The sequence below is a fragment of the Myotis davidii genome, unplaced genomic scaffold (genome assembly GCF_000327345.1).
Source record: "Myotis davidii unplaced genomic scaffold, ASM32734v1 scaffold742, whole genome shotgun sequence".
Taxonomy (NCBI): domain Eukaryota; kingdom Metazoa; phylum Chordata; class Mammalia; order Chiroptera; family Vespertilionidae; genus Myotis; species Myotis davidii.
The window spans coordinates 299,293-309,438 of NW_006293386.1; the positions used below are offsets into that span (position 1 = coordinate 299,293).

Consider the following 10,146-nt stretch of genomic DNA (forward strand, 5'->3'; position numbering starts at 1 on the left):
CAGAACTCACACACAGAACCTAGAGACAGAACATGGCAAAGGATCCTGGACAGAGGCTGGCAATGGAACCTAGAGACAGAACCTAGCAAGAGAACCTGGCTGAAGGTCCTAGAGACAGAACCTGGCTACAGAACCTGGATAGAACATGGCAGGAGAACCTGACTAGAACCTGGACAGGACCTGGCTGGAGAATCTAGCGAGGGAACATGGCTAACAGAATCTGGCTGGAGACCCTGACAAGAGACCCCAACTATGCTGATGAACTGAACGCTGCCTCTGTGCCATTCATTCCTTCTTGGCCGACTCCGTCTACACCTTTGGGAACCCCTGGACCTGCTGGGGTTGGACCCCAGCATTTATTGTCTAAAGTTTTACATATGTCTTCTTTTTCCCCAATTGACGCCCCCACCCCGCTGCCATTCCCACCCCAGGCAAGCCCCCACCGCCCAGTGCCTGTGTCCATTGGTTATGCTAATATGTATGCATACAAGTCCTTTGGTTGCTCTCTAACCCCCGTCCCTCCCCTTCCATTTGACTCTGGATCTATTCTCGTTTCTTCATTTGAAAATCACAGCATCAGACACCCCAGGGGATAGTTAAATTCCCCACCAAAGGATAAACACCTCTCCATCCCCTATTTAGGGAGGACGGACCAGCTTTCCAATCTCCCCTGGTATACAACTAATTCACTCACCCGGACTATGTTGGGGAGCGATAAACAATAAAAGGGGAAATTCCTTGGCTGGGCGTGTGTGCAGTAGAAGCTAAGATGGCACAGCAGGAGGTAAGCAGCTGCTGTGCAGTAGAAACCATATGAGGAAGCAGAACTTTGGCACATGTGCAGTAGAAGCTCAGATGGTTGCAGTGGTTCTCAACTTTCCTAATGCCGCGACCCTTTAATACAGTTCCTCATGTTGTGGTGACCCCCAATTTCATTGTTACAAATTGAATATATTTAAAGCATAGTGATTAATCACAAAACAGTATGTAATTATATATGTGTTTTCCGATCGTCTTAGGCGAACCCTGTGAAAGGGTCGTTCGACCCCCAAAGGGCTCGCGACCCACAGGTTGAGGACCGCTGGTTTAGGGGAAGGTCTTTCTACTATTAGGTATGTGCAGTAGGAGCCAACATGGTGTAGGGGAAGGTCTTTCTACTATGAGGCATGTGCAGTAGAAGCCAACATGGTGTAGGGGAAGGTCTTTCTACTATGAGGCATGTGCAGTAGGAGCCAACATGGTGTAGGGGAAGGTCTTTCTACTATTAGGTATGTGCAGTAGGAGCCAACATGGTGTAGGGGAAGGTCTTTCTACTATGAGGCATGTGCAGTAGAAGCCACAATGGTGACCATAAAGGGGAGGTATCTAAAAAGGATCAGATTAGATGAGGGCATAAAACCCAGGAAGATCTGGGAAAGGGTTTGGGTAGAGGGAAGATGGAACACAACAAACCCATGAAAATCTAGGAAAGAGGTTGGTTAGTTTGAAAGAAAGCTTACCCCTTCCCAAGACTGAGGTAACATAATTGAAGCTTAGCATACGCCTGTCTCAGTAGCACCTGTGTGTGTGTGTTCACCAAGCGCCGCCCAAACGCAGCCAGGAACAGACACTAGGTTAGCTGGGTGTGGGCAGAGACTGAGCTTTGGCCTGGACTAAGCTGAATGATGGCAGCTTCAGATGCCCTGTTGATTCCAGGTAATGGCAGGACATCTCTGAGCCCTGGCCCTTCTTCTGGGCTTGGTGAAAGTCAAGGCTGGACTTGAGCTGGGCCACCTGGTTTTGGATGAGACAGAGCTGGGCACCTGGGAACAGTCCTTTGTTTCTACTCCAACACATCTTAGCACCTACCTCTCATCCTCCCATGCATGGGTCCCTAAAATGCTTTCCTTATGTCCCTGTGAAAGAGCCCGATTGCCACTGGCAGCAATAGGAAGTTCCCTAAGGAATCTCTCTAGTTCCAAACATACTTTTCCCTGCCCGCAGGGCACAACAATAATCCTACCTCCTCATGATAATCATGGCCATTTATTTTGCCAGTATAGTAACTCCGTTTTTTTATTATTATTATTATTATTGTTTTACTGGAATGAGGGGTTGGGGGCTCAAAATACCTACGTTGAGTCAATAATGTTAAGTTTAGGGTGCTACTTAATATGGTTTTGAGTAAACATGTCCCTCCCCTCAGAACCAGGATTTCTAGTTCAGAAGGCCAAAAGTTGCACACTGAGGCAAAAATTACTCAGATGTGTCACTGGGAACAATGGTGAGAGGTACTAAGAAAAAGATATTCTATCTACTGAGGATATTACAGGTATTAGGGTCAAACGATTCCATGAACATTGTAATCATGTTGTTACCGATTGGGGTTATCAGCTGGAACATCGGTTCTTCTCATAGACACAGAAAAGATTTTAAGGTCAATGAAAATGGAAGTAAAGCAAAGTAGGATTTATTGAAGATACACTCCAAGCTAGGAGTGGGCCAGGCAAGAGAAACAATGCCCAGAACTCCTGGGTTATATGGTTTAAATGAAGGATTTTCTGGGTGGAGATTTTCATTTACATTCAGGGCTGACAGACAGAAAAGGGGTACATAACTATATTTCTTTTGTAAATGCCGATACCCATAATTCATACAGAAAAACCTACTAGTGTGGTGGAGGTCAAAGCTGCAATCCAAATGTTATTATGATTAGTCCAGGACCTAGTAAGGTCACAATGAGGTCATGTCACTTTCTTCTGAGCTTGTGCCAAGAATGGGCTGGTTCTGAACCTGCTCACTGCCCCTGGCAGTCTGCTGGCTGCTGGGCTGCCCAGAGAGAGGAGGTCTGAAGGCAATGCTGGTCCAACCCCTGTTCAGGGCCCCAGGGCAGGCTCCACCCAGCCTCTCATGTCTAACTTCCTCCCTAACAATGCTGCACCAACTTTGCCACATTGTGGATTACTTTTCTAAGGCACTGATCATGATCCCGTTAAAATAAATCAGCCAATTTCTTAGTCCTTGAGTAGATTTGGTAGTCCAAAGGAAAACCAGAGCCACACCCACGTCAAAGGAAAAACTGCACCAAAGTTAAAAGGCAAGAAATACCTTATTTAAGATTATTGCAATAGGGAAGCAAATTGAATTCTACTCCACTTGAACAAAAGGTGGGAGAGATTTTAAGCACTGGAGTGAGCTAGTGGAAAAATATTAGAGGACTATGGAAGTGAGGTTGATTATTGGTATGTGTCTAGCACAGTGAGTTATTTCTGAGTTTGCAATTTTTTTTTCTAAGTAATTAGGTGATTTGTTAATTCTTGCCCATTGAAGTTAAGTTCCCACCCTCTGAGAAAGAGTGGGAAATAGGGTGTTATTTCCTTTGATGTCTACATTTCAAAGAGATGGCTTTTAGGTCCTTGAGAAAGACATTCCCTGAGTTATAAAACTGGCAATAGGTTCTGAGAAGATTTACATACATTTCAAAGGGACGGAAAAAGAATTTACAATTGAAAATTTTCTGAGGTAAATGCTCAAAGAAAAGGCAGATCAGAAACCTGTAGTCAGGAAGAAACTTGTCTAAAGTTTAGTGTAGCTGAGGGGATCTTTAAGGTCATCTTAGTCACCCAGAATGTAGAAATGCAGTATGGATGAATTATTTATCATTCAAGGGTGGAAAGAACTCAATGTGATCCATCTATCACACAGTGGCTAGCTGAACTCAAAAGCTAGAGCCATACCAATAACTTAACTTTAGTCTCTACTACTAATTTGGTTGAGCATTCAGCATGAGCAATATCTACTACAGGCTCAGTGAGAGGGAGTCCACATTGTTGGGCCCAGGCATATTATCAAGCCTGTTAGTGTGGCTATTCTTTTCATTTGGACAAAGTGTAAGCATTCTGGTGGCAAAGGACAGAATATTATTGCTGTTTTCCATTTTTTGTTTTATAATTTGGTATTTTAGCATGCTACAATTAATAAACATGTACTATATCATTGTTCACTTATGCAGGCCTATCAGTAGGATTAATTTTGCTTGAGTTGTGTAGTCAATTATGCTTGTATTGATATTTTCTAGATATTTTTGATCAATTAATTTAATTAATCTAATTTCAGGGATGGTGATGCTTCAAAGCTGGGCTAGCTACAGTCCTATTGATGGTCATGGTTTTTTTCTGTTCACTTTGACTCCTGGCCCATAAATCTTCCAAGTTCCAAACAAGTGTTCAGAACCTTCTGACCCCTGGAATTTGTGGACACCTGGGATTTCTGTTAGAGATAGCAATAGGGTTTAATTAATTAATTAAATCCTAACACAACAGTAGTACCTGCACATGAATGAAGATTCACATTCAAGAATGTTTTGATGTTTTGTAACATTCTTCATAATAGTCTAAACTCAAAAATAACCCAAATGTCCAAAGCAGCTGAAGTGATAAATTTTAGTATATTAATATATGAGACATTATATAGCCATGAGAGTGGGGATGGATACACAAACATCATGTTAAGTAACTGAAGCCAGACACAAATAATCACATACAATTTGATTCCATTTAGATAAGTAAAAAACAGCCCAAACTACTGTATTATGTTGAAATTCAGGATAGTGTTTACTTTGGGGAAAGAAAGAGGGGGCTGGATTAGAAGGGACATGCAAGGGACTCTAAAATGCTGACAAAGTTCTATTCTTAACCTGTTTGTGATTACAAACGCATCTGTGTGAAAATCATTAAGCTGTACAGTGGTGTTCTATATACTTTAATGTGTATTATGACTCACAATAAAAAATAATAAAAATCTAAGATCTCACAGTTGTGTATAGAAATGATGATTTCCCAAAACATGGTTAGACTTTGCCCAGTACTTCGTAAAAATTGTTTCACTTGAATTTTTATGTTGTTTACCAAAAAGAACGTATTATAATAAGAATAAAATAAACAAATGTAGAAAGTGTCTTCTGCTATTAACTTCTATTAATTAAATATTCTTTCTGATAATTACATTTTTTCCTGGTCACCGAGGCCTTTTTATTTTGCACACAAAACCACTGGAGGTATTGCCTGAGGATGCCTGGGAGGTTACAATGTGGATACACTTAGCTGCAGACACTTGTTGACAAGCCAAGTGAGACGAAAAATGATTTGGGTCAATCCAAGGATTATAGAACTAGGGTGTCCACCAGGGCTCTGAATGGTCAAAGCTGGCTTCTGTGGCAGCTTTCAAAAAGCTCTCACTAACAGGGATGAGTGAGAGGAGTTAACTACCAGAAGTCCCTTCTAATATCAACTGGCCCTTGAAGCATTCTGGTGAACATCAGAAGCAGACGTGACTCAGGGCTCACCTGACTATAGCTTACTTGACTATGGGATTTCTAAAGTACCTGTCGACAAACTTAGCCTTTCTGTCCAGTTCCTCTTCAATTCTGAGGAGCTGGTTTCATTGGCCAATGCTCAGATTATCAAGGTGCACCAGTGTGGATCTGACCAGGCAAGAGCAGCACTCTCCCCAGAATGATGAATGAGACACCTTGATGCCCCACCCACTGGACAAGGCCAGCTTATACAACTGGAGAGACTTGCTCATGGGGCCAGTGTGGTTCACATTGAGTGGGAAGAAGTTCAACAACTTCTCTCCCATGGCCTTGAAAATATATTTAGGATTTGTCACTGTGACATCACCCCACCACCACCACCACCTGGATTCCTGTACTAACAGTGCATTTCTGCTAAGTTTCCCACTTATCTTGGTCAAAAGAATCTTCAATAAACACCACTGGGTAGTCCCTGACGAAGGGCTTATTCAGATCGGCTAGCTTGTCAGGTGATGTATCTGCTAGAGTCACTGGGTGACTCGAAGTTTAGGTAAGACTTTCCCCAACTGAAGAAGTCATAGGCAGCCACATACATGCCAGGGGCAATGTTTTCCGCGTACAGTGGGGCCTTGACTTAGGAGTGTCCCAACTAATGAGTTTTTTGAGATACCAGCTGTCTCTCGGCTGATTTTTTGCATTGAGTTGACAGAGTAATTTGAGTTAGCAAGCTCCTTAACGAGCTCCTTAATGAGCTCGGTCTCGGAACAAATTTAACTCGTAAGTTAAGGTCCCACTGTAGATGGCTATTCCTATCACATTTTCAGCAGCTCCAGGGCTTCTTTATTCTCCAGGAGCAAATCTGCCTTCATCTCCCACACTGGTGGCATCTTTCATATATTTCTTCTTGCTGACAATTTTCAGACTGTGAAAAATCTCCTTTCCAATGCACATGGCTTCCCTGAAGTTTATTGCACCAACAGGAAGGAATACAATCTTCTGCACGGTCACCTTGTTAGCATGAGAACTGGCAAGATGACTTCAGAATATCAGCCAGGTGGTCTAATATCTATCACTTGCTTATTATTTACTGTAAGACCTAAGTGATGTCCCCTTTTCTTATTCCTGATATTTTCAGTCTGTACTTTCTTTCTTGATAAGTCTTACCAAGGCTGTATTAATCATATAACATTTCAAAGAACCAACTTTTGATTTTGTTGGTTTTACATATTTTACTGTATGGGGGTAAAAAAATAGTTTTTCTTCCACATTCTAATTTCTTCTGTCTGGGCTAATAATCAAATTAACATGATGCAGATTAATAGGAGAAAATGAAATTTATTAAATTTATTATCTATGTATATATAGGAACTTCAGAAGAATATGAGACCCTAGGACTCTTTGGGCAGTTGAGGCTTATATGCCATTCTGGACAAAGGAGAACAAGAGGGAAAATAAGCAATCCACAGGTAGATGAGAAAGAGCAAGCATGTGGTATACAAATTTTTGCTTGGCCACCCAGAAACAAGAGGACACTGAGGGGGATCTAACAAACAGACTCGCTTTGATCATCCCTGTCTGCCACACTTAATTCATGTATATCAAGGTAAATGTGCTAAGGTGAACATACTAAGGTTCCCTTCCAAAGTAGAATTTTGTACCTAAATTCCTTTAGACAGGTAAAGGGTCAAAGGTTCTTTCTGAGTCTTTTGTTTCTTAAAAATAACTAGCTTAAACTTGGTATCTCAAAAGGAATATTTTGGGGAGGCAAATTCTGGTTCCCATCATAGCTTAAGAAGCAAAGTAACTATGACAAGATTAAAACAAGTCAGGTGGAACACTGCCCTGATGTGATTAGTAGTTGTGTTTTATAGTTATTTTAATGTTAACTAACAACAACAACAAAAGACAGCTTTTAAACCAGAAGATATGTATTTTTGTAATTTGAATTTCTAAACTAAAAGTGAAGTGAACTGATTCTAATAATTGTATAATGTGTTATCCACTTACAAACTTCAAAAAATTGTCATTATTACTGTCTCATGTAAGAAATGCCACATTCAGAATGAGCCAAGGAACCCTTTAGCAGAAATTTTGAATTACAGTTTTGCCTAAGGAATACCAGGATTGCTCACGTTTGCATATTTAGACGAATAGTGCATTTCTACAAGGTTTGTGTGTAATTGGAACTTAAGTAACATTTGTAAAGTGTTATCTGTCAGAGCTTGAAGAGACCCAAAGAGAATGTGTGTCATTATGCAAAATTACTAATTAAGTACAAGTAATTTAGCAGATAATTTACATGTTCATTTTATAAATGAAATTATTTAGTTTTAGGGTTCTCTTTGTATTTCTAAAGTAATCTTGACCCAAGGGATCACAGACTGTTAAGAAGTATAAATTATAGAATGAGACATATGTTTAACTGACTCATAGAGCTTTTGTTGTGGCTAATGATTCTTCTAACAGTAATTGCATAAGGGAAAACATTTTCTTTTTAAGTAAATAATGTTCATTACCTCTTAAATCTACTGTCACTTGACAACATTAATGTGGAAAATTTTCTACCTTCTTGATTAGCTCTCCAAGGATATCCAGGAGCTTTAAATTAATATTGATCAAACAGAAACCATCATATCCATCAAAATGTTCCTACAAATGTGTATGCACAGCTAAATAAAAATATTTCAATAGGTTCTGGAAAGAAAAACACACTCTTGAAATAGACTGTGCAGGCACACTCATTTTATTACACTTCACTTTATTGCACCTCACCAATATTGCATTTTTTACAAATTGGAGGCAAGAGCTCCACTAGCAAACTGATTATGACTCATTTTACTGCAGTTGTCTGGAACTGAACCCACAAAATCTTTGAGGTATGCCTATAAATATACTGTAAATTATCAAAATACAATTATGTAAGAATGGCCCATTTATTTTGTGGTTATTCATAAGTACTATGTCAATTGACAATCTTAAATATTTCAATATTAAGTATTTGTATCTGTATAGTCAAATAGTGGCCATATTGTGTTAGTAATTTTTACCTTAATGCTGCAGCTTTGGAGGGGAGGGAGAAGAAATAACTTGCCTCCTTAAATTGATCATTTTTTATCTAAATCATCAGAAAGCTCCATGAGGGTAGGACTTCTCTTCAACAGCTTTAGTGCCACTTTAATTGAGGTGGCAATTCCTTCAAGTTATTCTTTGTCTTATTTTAGTTTAATTTATTGTTGATTTTCACTAACTTTTAAGATTTGATATTTAATTATTTTATATTATTTTTGTAATTAATATGAATCTATGTTTAATGCAATCAAATTTCCTTTGATAATTACTTTAGTTGTATCTCAGATCTGGTATGTCCTGTTAAAATTATGAGCTATGTTGCAGTTCAATGGATATTTCCAGTTTTATCCAAGAATTCTCACTGTTTTATTTCTAAGTAGAACTTTTTGTTTCTCTTATGTTTTTAAATTTTGTTATAAATTTCTATTGTATTCAAGAGTTCAGGAAATGCCCTTTTTTTAGTTTTATGTTTTGAATGTATTAAGATTATCTTTGTAACATGAAAATGGTCAATTTCCGTGAACATTATTTGTTAAGTTAAAAAATGTAGTGTCTTTATCTGGGTTAAGGTTTTACTATATAAGGTCTAAATTACTGAAGACAAACCTTTAGTACTTCAATGTCTACAAGACTGTTTGCGCATTTGATCTGCCTTGCTTTGATCAAGAGAGACGTATTCAATTTTGTTTCTTAAAAACACACTTATTTTTGTACTGCAAGCCATATGCTTAAATATGTTTATGTTTTTCTATGTGTATATTATATTTAATAAAATAATTTTAAATAAAAAAACTAAGTAAATAAATACCCCTCGTCAATATGTAGATTTCCCTCAAACATTTTTGCCCATACTTTCTTAGATCTATGCTGTGGCTATGTGTGCATTCCCAACCCGATACCTAATGATAGATTTGGTAAAAAGCAATGATTTGCTGTGAATGTTCCTTCTACCCCACAGAGAAATGACTTAGGAAGAGCTTTACATTTTCTCTTACAATGGCAGCACAGTGCTCAGCATGTTCTGTTAGAATAAGATCAGATCTCCAGAAAGTAATATGTCCATACTACATCCTAAGACATGAAAAAGCCTAAGTAGAAAGAAGAGTTGTTACTTAAAATAATAATAATGAAATATTAAAGAATTGCATTCTACATATTTGAAGGTGAGCCTCCCTGACCTTTGCAAAACACCTGCATTTTTACAACACTATGCCATGTGATCTAATAAAAAAAGCACACAAAAACTCAAACTCAAACAAACAAACAAACAAAAGCACTGCTGCCTCTGCCTAATAGCATCCTATAGGGAACCTTTCTTGACACTTGTGAGGAGAAAACAAAACAAAAACAAAACCCTTCCATTATGAAAAGAAGACCTCTTACTTTGATCAAGTCATAAATCCCTTTTTATTTTTTCATAAACCAATTGGAATAGTTTTTTACTACTTGTTACACACAATGTATCTGATGAAAAGGAGCTAAAATAAGAACAGTTTATTTACAGCATGTTGAGCAAGGGAAATAGTAGCATAAGAAAAAAATGAAAAGATAGACAGGAACCAAAAAATTCAAAGTCCCTTAGATCGTGGTAAAGATTTACATCTAACTACCTGACTTTAAGAGCAAAGGAAGGCCATGAGAGGTTTTTAAACTAATGACATAATCAAATTTGCATTTTCCAAAATTATTTTTGGTAAACAAAAAATATGATTACCATATAACCTCAGCAACAATCACTTATTACTGATTATAATCTATAGTATATAAATGACACTTGCATAAGT

General features: G+C 38.4%; 1 pseudogene; it reads right to left on the reverse strand.

Moving 5' to 3' along the window:
* Positions 1-5,418: 5,418 nt before the first annotated feature.
* The window catches only part of LOC102772691, a 6,237-nt pseudogene continuing 1,509 nt past the window's right edge, over positions 5,419-10,146 (reverse strand).